Source organism: Phacochoerus africanus, chromosome 1 (assembly GCF_016906955.1).
Source record: "Phacochoerus africanus isolate WHEZ1 chromosome 1, ROS_Pafr_v1, whole genome shotgun sequence".
Classification (NCBI taxonomy): domain Eukaryota; kingdom Metazoa; phylum Chordata; class Mammalia; order Artiodactyla; family Suidae; genus Phacochoerus; species Phacochoerus africanus.
Window position 1 is genome coordinate 28,505,812 of NC_062544.1, and position 10,134 is coordinate 28,515,945.

Here is a 10,134-nt window from a genome sequence, read left to right on the forward strand (position 1 = left end):
GTCTAAGACGTCTAAGAAATGGCCATTTAGGAAGCCTGTCCTCTGTGCCTGCTGAATTACAGCTATCAGCTCATGAACTAATCAGTGATCCCGAGATGTGGCGGTTATCCCCATCTTACAGGCAAGGAGACAGCAGAGAGGAGAAGGTGCCCAGGGTGACACAGCTGGTTATCATCAGATGCAGATCCAAACCCTGGGCCTGTCTGATGGAGATATGGAGGCAGACCCAGGCATCCCGCCATTCAAACCCTAGTCTATTAAGGCCTCCCTGCCCGTTGCGAGTCTGTCCCAGGCAGCTCTCAGCTGAAGCCTCAGCTTAGTGAGCGGAGGGGTCCATGGTACCAGCCCTGGAGGGAGCCTGAGCCTCCTGCAACCCCTGACGGCCTCTCTGAAGTCCCTCAGTGCTTGGGATTTGAGGCAGCGCCTTGGCCCATCCTGAGGGCCTGGCAAGGGGTGACCTCACCCTCCACACCCAGGCAGTTAGGACAGAACCAGCTGCTGTTGCTCAATCCTTACAAACAGAGCTCCACGGTCAGGACCAGGAGGGCCCATGACAATGTATCATCTCAGCCAGCCCCCTCATTTGGGAGACAAGGACCCAGAGAGGTTAGGCAACCTATCCAAAGTCACACCGTGTCCAGAACATTCTAAATCTGGTCAGCATTGTGTGAACCCTGTGTGCAAACCCTCAAGTGTTTATCTCTGGAGGATGGGATTACTTTCATTTTCTTCTTTATAACACTGTATGATTTGAATTTTTCAACACAAATGTGGAACTTTTGTAATCAGGGAGAAAAGCTGAAAATATTGAAAAGGCAACCACATTTAGGGTAAACCATATTTACCCTATTTAGGGGTGTTGGTTACAGAGTTCAACTGCCTGGGTTGGAGTCCCAGCTTGACCACCCATCAGCTGTGTGTCCTTGGACAAGTTACTTTACCTCTCTGAGTCTCAGTTTCCTCATGTATAAAATGAAGATAATAATAGCATCTCTCTTCTGAGGGTGATATGAAGATCCTTTGAGACAGAGGTCAGCAAACTACAGCCCATGAGCCAAATCTAGCCCACCTCCCTCTTTTCTTTTCTTTTTTCTTTTTTTTTTGTCTTTTTGCCTTTTCTAGGGCTGCTCCCACGGCATATGGAGGTTCCCAGGCTAGGGGTTGAATCGGAGCTGTAGCCGCCGGCCTATACCGCAGCTCACGGCAACGCCAGATCCTTAACCCACTGAGCAAGGCCAGGGATCGAACCCACAACCTCATGGTTCCTAGTCGGATTTGTTAACCACTGCGCCACGACGAGAACTCCACCTCCCTCTTTTTGTACAACTCAGGAGCAAATGTATTTTTTTAAGGGCTGCATCTGCAGCACATGGAAGTTCCTGGGCTAGGGGTTGAATCGGAGCTATAGCTGCCAGCTTACACCACAGCTGCAGCAACACCAGCTCCAAACCATGTCTGCCACCTACACAGCAGCTCATGGCAACACCAGATCCTTAACCCACTGAGTGAAGCCAGGGATCAAACCTGTATCCCCATGGATACGGGTGAGGTTTGTTACCACTGAGCCACAATGGAAACTCCTGGTTTTGATATTTTAAATGGTTGGGGGAAAAGCAGAAGAAAATGAATATTTTTATGCCCTAGGAAAGTTGTATGAAATTCAAATTTTCCTGTCCTTAAATAAAGTTTTATTGAAACGCAACCATACACATTGGTACTAGCCTCCGTGGCTGCTTTCACATTACAGCAGGAGGTAAGTAGGTAAGACACTGCCTGGTTCACAAAGCCTAAAATATTTACTCTCTCCTTTATAGGAAATATATTTTTTTAAGGGCTGATTATGAGATCATGGATGAAAAGCACTTTAGAACAATGCCTGGCACAGGGTAAGTGTTCAATGAATTTGGTTATTGTTAATATATGGACATTTTTAAAGTCTTCTTTTTCCAGGATGTGTTTAAAAGCAGTCATTGCTTTTATAATGTATTTCATTGAGCCTAAGGCACATTTTTCATATTTTAACATTCCTCAGAGTGAAATATGACATACAGAGGCACAGCATAGTTAATTGACATAGTTAATTGCCAGCATTTCTCTTTCTTTTCTTTTTTTGTTTTAGAGCCTCACCCATGGCATAGGGAGGGTCCCAGGCTAGGGTTCAAATCGGAGCTACAGCTGCCGGCCTACACCACAGCCACAGTAACACAGGATCCAAGCCGCCTCTGTGACCTATTCCACAGCCATAGCAACGCCAGATCTGAGCCGCATCTGCCACCTACACCACAGCTCACAGCAACTCCGGATTCTTAACGCACTGAGCGAGGCCAGGGATCGAACCTGCATCTTTATGGTTACTAGTCAGGTTCGTTACCACTGAACCACAAGGGGAACCCCCATTTCTCTTTCTTACTGGTACATAAATCAATGGGCAGAATTGCTGCTCACTTAGATCCAGTAGGTACAGTGAAGTACAAATGTTTAAGGTAGACAGGAGTTAAAACACTGCAGTCATTCCATCATCAGTCATGCTGGCAGGGAGACCGACTTGTCAACAGACAAGTACAACCCCGGTGCTAAATGTCAGGGTGGAAATCAGAAAGGCCAGAAAAGGGCCCTCCCCCAACTGGGAGAGGGCTAGGAGGAAAAGATGCCCAGAGGCGGTGATGTGTCCCCGGAGACTAAGGCTGTTGTGGGATAGAAATGCCTGAGAGGTGGGCCTCGTTTATCTACCAATCTACCACTTTGCCCCCGAGAGCCTCAGTTTTCTCCCTTAAAAAATGGGTACAATAATAACCCCAGGAGACCAACTGCTAGGTTTGCCATAGGGAGAGCCCATTGTGGCTCAGTGGAAACAAATCTGACTAGTATCCATGAGGACACAGGTTCGATCCCTGGCCTCGTTCAGTGGGTTACGGTTCCGGCATTGCGGTGAGCTGTGGTGTAGGTTGGAGGCGCGGATTGGATCTTGAGTTGCTCTGGCTGTGGTGTAGGCCGGCAGCTATAGCCCCGATTCAGCCCCTAGCCCGGGAACCTCCATATGCTGTGGGTGCAGCCCTAAAAAGACAAAAAATATATATATATATTCAAAAAAAATAAAGATTTGCCGTGGGACCAGATAAAGCCCCAGCAGCCCGTGTGAATGCTCCCCAGGGCTGCCCATTTCTGTTTCCCCACTGCCTTGGGAACAGGGACATGGTTTCTCACTTTTCTCGGTCCCCAGCACAGACCTCAAGGCAGGTTTGTTGGATAAACACCCCCAGATGAGCCCAGGAGCCCAGGAGCGGAACCAGGAAGTAGCAGAGCCTCTATGACTCAGACCAGCCCATCCCTGAACCAAGGGCACAGCCTGCCAGCACAGGGCCCCGAGCCCCGCCCCACCGCCAGGGGAGCTGACGCCACAGTGACAAGTGACAGCTTTCTGTTGTTAGTTAATTTTTTTTAGACGGAGTATGAATTGAGACATAATTTCCTTTTCATAATTAGAAAACGCTAATTAACGTTGGATGGAGCAAATGAGGTCACCGTTTGTCCATTCCCGACTCTCCCCTGAAGGAAAGAGCAAGAAAAGTTACCAGGGTGTGCTCAGAATCCTAGCTGAAGGCTCAGAAATCGTGCACACCGATGTTTGCCTTTGTGGGTGAGCTGTTTGGGGGACAGTCTTTATGAATAATAGCCAATCTCTGCTGGGCGCGTGCTGTGACCCTGGCCCTTTGGTATCCAAAGTTTCCGCCTAGACCGTGACACTAGTCCCAGGAGGCAGGTACTGTTACCAAACCCCACATGAAGAGGTTCGGGAAGGGAATCCAGAAAAGCTAACTAACTGGTCCAAAGGCGCACAGCAAGTCTGAGGCGCGTGGCGGAGGCTGGGCACTCCCTCCCTCCCTCCCTCTGTTTTCTTAAGTCTTTTGTCCTTATCTCGCCACAGCACACAGCCAGCAGGAGGGTGGCGTGTTGCATCACTTCATTGTCTATTTGAGGGGACGATAACTTTTGAGGGGCTGCTTCCAGCTTCCAAAGGAAGGGGAAAAGGAAATAGGCCCCAAACTCAGGCTTTCTGCCTGGGCCTCCCTGACTCACTGAGCCACACTGCACAAATGATTCATTCACTGGCCTCAACCTCAGCGGGTTTGGCCACCCCCTGAGAGTGAAGTCACACCTCCAGCTTTCCAATGCAGTCATTGGCTCGCTCCTCCAACTTCGGGCAGGCCAGAAACCGGCCTGGCTGGGCTTGCTTGGGGTCAGGAAAGCACACAAATGCTTGTCGATGTCCTGAAGTCATGGCTGGGCAGCTCACGTCCAGCCGAAGGGATCCTCCGAGGCGCCTGCTGTAGATTGCTAGGGCTGTCACAACAAAGTACCACAAGCTGAGTGGCCTAATTACAGCAGAGCCTGATTGTCTCACGGCTCTAGAAGCCAGAGGTCCAAGAGCGAGGTATTGGCAAGCTTAGTTCCTGCTGAGGGCTGTGAGGGAGCATCTGTTCCAGGCCTCTCTCCTGGGTTCTGGTGGCTTCTGGCAATCTTTGGTGCCTCTTGGCCTGCAGAGGCACCACCCTGATCTCTGCCTTCATCTTCACCAGTCATATCAGGTTGGGTCCCACCCTAATGACCTCATTTTAACTTGATTACCTTTGTAAAGACCCTATTTCCAAATAAGGTCACATTCTGAGGTACTTGAAGGTTAGGATTTAAGCCTATCTTTTGGGGGAACCTATTTCAATGCATAACAGAGCCCCAGAGCTAGCCCCCTAATAATGATATCTTCAGTACTGTAAAGATGTCCATTTGGCCCAGGTGAATCAATCCATTTAACATGATCCTCATGAAAATACCGAGGGTGAATTGGTTTTGGTTTTTGGTTTTTTTCCTTGGCGTTGTCTTAGACAAGTTGATTCTAAAATTAATATGAGGAGTTCCCGTGGTTAACGAATCCAACTAGGAACCATGAGGTTGCGGGTTCGATCCCTGCCCTTGATCAGTGGGTTAACGATCCGGCGTTGCCGTGAGCTGTGGTGTAGGTTGCAGACGTGGCTCGGATCCCGCGTTGCTGTGGCTCTGGCGTAGGCCTGTGGCTACAGTTCCGATTAGACCCCTAGCCTGGGAATCTCCATATGCCGCGGGAGCAGCCCAAGAAATGGCAAAAAGACAAAAAATAAATAAATAAATAAATAAATAAAGTTAATATGAAATAATAATCAAGAATGGCCAGGAAGAAGTTCCCACTGTGGCACAACAGGATCGGCAGCATCTCTAGGGCACTGGCCTGTGATCCCTGGCCCTGCACCATGGGTTAAGGATCCAGTGTTGTTGAAGCTATGGCATAGGTCACCCCTGTGACAGCTGCGGCTCGGATCTGCTCCCTGGCCAGGAACTCCTTATGCTGTGGGGCAACCAAAAAAGAAAAAAAAAAAAAAAAGAATGGCCAGAAAAACTGAAAAAGAAGGACAGTAGGGTGGGGATAAGCCCTACCAGATGTTAAAACATATCATAAAGGCCCAGCAATTAAAACTACACTCCCTAAGTGTAGTTAGGAACATGACTAGCCAGACAGACAGACCAATGGAACAGAATAGAAAGTCCAGAAATGTGCCCCAGTACCTATGGAAATTTGACGTATGACAAAAGTAAGCATCTCAAATCACTGGGACATGATGGACTTTTTTATTGTTTATTTATTTATTTATTTTTGGTCTTTTTGCCTTTTCTAGGTTCGCTCCCACAGCATATGGAGGTTCCCAGGCTAGGGGTCAAATCGGAGCTGTAGCCGCTGGCCTACACCACAGCCACAGCAGTGCGGGATCCGAGCCACCTCTACGACCTACATCACAGCCCACTGCAATGCCGGATCCTTAACCCACTGAGCGAGGCCAGGGATCGAACCCACAACCTCACGGTTCCCAATCAGATTCGCTAACCACTGAGCCATGACAGGAACTGTGGACTTTTTAAAATAAGTGATCTTGGGACAGCTGGATGGTCATTTGGAAAAAAGGTAAAAGTGGACCCATACCTGCCATTTATTCAGCAAACACCTGAATAAATACAAAATGGACCAGAGATTCAGGTTTTTCACATGAAACCTTACAACTTGTAGAAGAAAACATGAGGGGATTCCTTTATAACCTAGGAGTGAGGAAAGCCTTTCAATTTAGGGCTCAAAATCCAGGAACAATAAAAAAACAAAAACAAACAAAAAAACTTGATAAATTCCAACTACATAAAAATTAAAGCTCGGAGTTCCCATTGTGGCTCATTGGGTTAAGAACCTGACTAGTATCCATGAGGATGTGGGTTCCATCCCTGACCTCATTCAGTGGGTTAAAGGATCTGGCGTTGCTGCAAGCTTCGGCGTAGGTCGAAGATGTGGCTCAGATCTATGTTGCTGTGGCTGTGGCATAGGCTGGTAGCTGTGCTCTGATTTCACCCCTAGCCTGGGAACTTCCATATGCCTCAGGTGTGGACCTAAAAAAAGAAAAATTACTATTTTTGGGGGGAGGGGGCACCCTTGGCACACAGAAGTTCCTGGGCCAGGGATCAGACCTGTAACACAGCAGTAACTGGAGCCATAGCAGTGACAATGCTGGATCCTTAACTGCTAGGCCACCAGGGAACTCCAAAGCTAAATTTTTTTTTTTTGGGGGGGGTCTTTTTGCCATTTCTTGGGCCGCTCCTACGGCATATGGAGGTTCCCAGGCTAGGGGTCTAATCAGAGCTGAAGCCGCCGGCCTACGCCATAGCCACAGCAACACGGGATCCAAGCCGCATCTGCAACCTACACCACAGCTCACAGCAACACCGGATCCTTAACCCACTGAGCAAGGCCAGGGATCAAACCCGCAATCTCATGGTTCCTAGTCGGATTCATTAACCACTGAGCCACGACGGGAACTCCATCCAAAGCTAAATTTTTAAAAAGCTTTTTATGGCAAAAAGACAAATACACAAGCAAAGTTTAAAAAAAGAAAAAAAGAGCAAATGGGAGATGATATTAGTAGCATGGAGACTAAGGCTAATTCCATCAGTACTTAAGGTGTACTTAAAAATAGAGATTAAAAAACCCAAAAATATGATTTAAAAATGGACAAAAGCCACAAGCATATAGTTCACAGAAAAGGGGCTGCAGAAGGCCCCTGGACCTGTGAGAAGATACTCCTTTGTAATCGTAATAAGAGGCAAGAAAATTCTGACTACACTGAGAGATTCTCATCCTTCAGGTTGGCAGAAATCCAAAAATTTGATGGTACCCTCTGCTGAGAAGAGAAGTTTGCATATTGATTGGATGTTCGATGGTATTACAGGAGTGCTAACTTTCATGGTTGCTTAGGAGAATGTCTGGTTCTTAAGAGATGTGCGCTGAAGTATTTGGCAGCAAACGGTCGTGACGTTAGCAACTTGCTTTAAGTGTTCAAAAGAAAACACACAGGAGTTCTCTCGTGGCACAGAGGATTAAGGATCTGGCATTGTCACTGCTGTGGCTCAGGTTCGATCTCTGGCCTAGGAGCTTCTACATGCTGTGGAGGCGGCAAAAAAAATTAAAATTAAAATAAAAAAAAATGCATCATTTATGAAAAAGAAGGAAAGGGAGTTCCTGTCATGGCTGAGCAGAAACGAGTTTGACTAGTAACCATGAGGACGCAGGTTCGATCCCTGGCCTGCTCGGTGGGTTAAGGATCTGGCTGTGGGATAGGCCAGTGGCTACAGCTCCAATTTGACTCCTAGTCTGGGAACTTCCATATGCTGCGGGTGTGGCCATAAAAAGACCAAAAAAAAAAAAAAAAAGAATAGAAAGAAGGAGGGAGGGAGGAAAAGAAAGAAAGAAAGGAAGGAGGAAATACACACACAGTAGCTAAATTAAATGTGGCACAACATGAACAATTGTGGAGTCTGTGTGGTGGGTGTGCAGCTGTTCATGGATGACATTCTTTCAACCTGGATGCTGAAATTTGTCATAATAACATATGAGGTCCAGTCACGTGGCCTTAAGGTGAATTCTGGGTGAGAGCGGAGCTGTCAGTGGAGGCAGCCAGCTCAGCGGAGACAGTAATAGTGGTTAACATGATCCAGAACTTACTGTGGCACCAGGCGCTGTTTCCACAGCCAGTCATTCATCTCCCCATTTACAGACCGTGAAATCAAGTCCCCAGCATCTGCCAAATCCACGGCCATTGTACTCTCCCAGCTCTGCCCATTGATTTTAGTCAGAGCCAGTCCCTGAGAACCACTAATAGAATTTGAATAAACAGCCTTAAATGGAACTAAGGTATCAAATTGGACCCTTTTCTTTTTTCTTTTTCTTTTTTTTTTTTTTTTTTTTTGGCTGCACCCACAGCACACAGAAGTTCCTAAGCCAGGGATCAAACCCACGCCATGGCAGCAGCCAGAGCCATAGCAGTGACAATGCCAGCTCCTTAACCTGCTGTACCACAAGGCACCTATGGACCCTTTTTTTTGTTTGTTTTAGGACCACACCTGAGGCATAAGGAGGTTCCCAGGCTAGGAGTCGAATCAGAGCTGTACCCCTGGCCTACGCCACAGCCACAGCAATGCCAGACTCGAGCCGCGTCTGCAACCTACACCACAGCTCATGGCAACACCAGATCCTTAACCCACTGAGCAAGGCCAGGGATCGAACCCTCATCCTCATGGATACTAGTCAGATTCGTTTCCGCTGAGCCAGGACAAGAACTCCTCTGGACTGTTATTTCACTTGATGAACCATAATCCAGGGGGTTGGCAGGGATCTTCCTGATGCCTCTCGTAAGCAGTAATTATTTATAAGGACTAATGTTCTGTTCTCTAATTTAGACTCAATAATTTCAGACTCAAGGAGCGAGAATGAGGAGATTGTAATAAAGTAATTGTACATTCAATCTAATGATTCACCTAGCAACCCTTCAGTGGAAGGTATTCTTCAAATCCAGAAGTGCTCATAAAAGAGAACTTACAATTACAATGAAATTGAGTCACTTTCAAAGTGTATTTAACACTGTAGACTGCTTGCATCAATTAAAAATTGAAAGGATTTGGAGTTCCCATCCTGGCACAGTGGTTAATGAATCCCACTAGGAACCATGAGGTTGCGGGTTCGATCCCTGGCCTCGCTCAGTGGGTTAAGGATCTGGCGTTGCCATGAGCTGTGGTGTAGGTCACAGACGTGGCTCAGATCCTGTGTTGCTGTGGCTGTAGTGCAGGCCCGCAGCTGTAGCTCCGATTGGACCCTTAGCCTGGGAACCTCCACATGCCGCAGGCGTGCCCCTAAAAAAAAAAAAAAAGAAAAAAGGCAAAAAAAAAATCTAAACCTTTGTATCAGGCAGAGCTTTCTTAGCATGGTTTATAAACTAAAAAAACAATAAGCTGAAATTCATCAAGATTAAATTTTTTGTGCTTAAGAACCACCATTAAGAAAATGAAACAGTAGGAGTTCCCTGGTAGCTCAGTGGGTTAGGGATCTGGCATTGTCACTGCTGTGGCTTAGGTCAGTGCTGTGGCACAGGTTCAGTCCCTGACTTGGGAGCTTGTGCATGCCATGGGTGTGGAAACAAAGAAAGAAAATGAAACAATAAACAATAGACTAGGACAAAATATTTGCAAAGCCAAATCTCAGAAGGGACCTGTGTCCAGTATTTACAAAGAACTTCTACAGCTCAGTAATAAGGAAAACAACCCAATCGAAAGATTAGCAAATGATATGAACAGACCGTTCTCCAAAGAAGATATACCAATGGCTAATGAGCACATAAACAGATGCTCGACGTCATTAGTCCTGAAGGAAATGCAAATGTCAAGCGAGATCGATATCACGCCCACTAGAGTGGCTCTAATCAAAATGACAGATAATAACAAATGTTAACTAAGAACATTTGTGGCGAAGCAGAACCCTCATACCTTGCAGGTGGGAGTATAAAACGGGGTGGCATCTTTGGAAAAGCGTTTGATGGTTCCTCAGAAAGTTAAATATAAACTCACCATGTGACCCAGTAATTTCACTCCCAGGTATCCACCTAAGAGAAAGGAAAACAGGTCCCCGGAAAGATGTGTGAGTCAGCGTTCACAGCAGCATTATTCATAATAGCCAAAAACTGGAAACAACCTAAATGTCCATCCACTGATGAACGAAATGAATAGATGAAATGTGGT